We start from the raw sequence: 2547 nt of genomic DNA on the forward strand, positions 1-2547 counted from the left end.
TAAATAAGATGAAGATTGTTAGGGGGCTCTTTTTCGTGGTCTTTCGCTCTCTTTATAAATTCAGCTTCAGACCTTCAGATAGTATTTTCGACATATTTTAAAATTGATTTAAATCTATACAAGATGAGCAAAACATATCCTGAGAACGGAATGAAAAACAGGAAAAAAGTAAGTGATACGAGCTATAGAAGATACTCTTTAGAGAATGATTCTGTTGGATAAAGATAGTGGCTCCAATTCTTAAGCCATGGGCTACGACCAAGGGGACAGTGTAACGATTTTCCCTTTTAGCCCCCCCCCCTCCCCGTGGGGTGGGGTAGACAAGTTCTCGTCATTGTAAAAGCTGAGATTAAAACATCATGCTGAAAACTTTATGACGTTTAATTGTGAAAAAAAGACATTTGAGCATTTCCGCTGTTTTGTATTGGTGTGTACTTCCCTCAGCTTTGCTCCTATATTTCTCCTACGAGAGGGAGATTCTTAGATAAAAAAATAAGTACTGGTCACTCTAGGAAAACACATTCATTCTATTTACTGCGCCCTCCTACTCTCTCTCTCTCTCTCTGTCTATCTTTCCCACTCTTTATCCACATTAAACCATGCTAACTTTCTGCTAGCGCCTGCTCTGCGTGTTTTTTTTTTCTTTTTTTTGGAGGGGGGGGGGCGGCTTTTAATAACTTGTCCTTCTTTAAAATATTACATTTAAGCACTTATTTAGTCAGTTTAGCGCCCTCAAAATCTGGCGCCCGGGGCACGAGCCCCTTCTGCCCCCCTCTAGTTACGTCCCTGCTCACTTTGGCTCCCCTCCCCCCTCTAACTTAACTATCACAGGTGCTATGAATTCAAAGTCAATTATACAGTATTTGCTGTAAACTTCTTTGATAGGGAACATTTTAATATAATTTAGGTTTTGGTGCAATCTGCAAATTGTTATCAATTATCAGTTCATTCAGGCAAAATTAACAAAGCCAAAAAAAAAAAAAAATTTTTAGAGCTCTGAATATATTATTATCATTAGCATACAAATGAACTCACACCTATTAGACTATAATGATTTAGTACAGTTAAGGAGTGGCACAAGCTCGGAGCATAAAACAATCGAAATGGAAAAGCTTACAGTTCCTGGGGCCGATGACTACTGATTGCGAGTAGTTGGTGGTAGCCAAACGTGTCATTTTAATTTTTCTAGGAAATGGGGGGGGGGGGGGGAGTGTGCAAAGGCTGACACTGGTCGCTCAAATTCTCACGAGCCCCACAGAGCATAGGAGCAGTGACTCAACATCTTCCCACCCATCCTTTCCTCTTTTTATTTTCTTTTTATAAAACTAAAAACTGAGACAGATGAAGGTGAAATTAAATTAAATGAAAAGGATTATATTCTTTCCTGAGATAAAATGTATTTCTTAGATCATTAAATGGTAGCATTTTTTACAGTTTTTCTCACGACATTTTTATTGTTAAAAAACTTTATGAAATAACTAAAATCTTCAACATATTGTTCAGAGAAAACCAATAAATTAAAACATCAATAACATAAGAGAAGCGCACTCAGATTGTATTTCAGTTACTATTCTCAAGAATATTAAAAAAAATCAACAGTCAAAGAAACTCATTTTGAGACAGCATGTATTATCTACCATGTTCTGCGTCTCTTTCAATGTGAGTTTATTGCGAATGTTTACAGCAAGCAGAATTTTCCAAACATAACAACAATACAGACGTAAATTAAGATTCAGAAGAAACCCTACGAAAACGGAAATATTTCACAACACAAACTAGTATGTTGTGGCCATCACGAAACTTTCTTCTATATCTTTCTTATAATTCTGATCCCTCCCCATGCTTAACGAGGAAGCAATATTCCCAACGAAAACAAAATTACACATGCCAAAACTTGATGACCATCCCAATTCCTGATTTATCTCAAAAGCAAAGCAAAGAATGAAAATTGAAAATTATTTTAAAAGCCTTGCTTAAAATAATTACCAACATTTATCTGTTAACAAAATCAAGATGGCAACAGTTAAAAATTTTAAATCATTGAGATAATATTTCGGATCATTTCCATGCTATTAAAAGCACGAGCTGAACACAGACGGCAGTCTGTTACTATTTATCTTTCTTATTGTTGCAATTAAAAAGCTATTTTTATTCACACAAATAAAAAAAATCAGCCCCCCATGGAGCGATTGGCGCCAAAATTAAACCAACGCCTGATTACATATGGATTCATATTTATTCCAAATTTCATCCAGAACGTAGCATTACTTCTTGAGATATGGCACTCACAATGGAAAAAAAGAACGTTCGATTGCGCCACCCCCTTTTCAGCTGTTAACACCAAAATAGAATCATTTCTTATACCCTCTAAGGGCTACTTGTCGATAAATTTTTATTTGATTACGTTCATTATTTATTGAGATACAGCAGTCACAATTGACGGCAAAAAACGTTCTATAGCTCAACCCTCGTTTGAGCTATTGACACCAAAATTGAATCAGGATCTGTACCTGTTAGGGACAACATATGGACCAAATTTTGTCTGAT

The sequence above is a fragment of the Uloborus diversus genome, chromosome 9 (assembly GCF_026930045.1).
Source record: "Uloborus diversus isolate 005 chromosome 9, Udiv.v.3.1, whole genome shotgun sequence".
NCBI classification, from domain to species: domain Eukaryota; kingdom Metazoa; phylum Arthropoda; class Arachnida; order Araneae; family Uloboridae; genus Uloborus; species Uloborus diversus.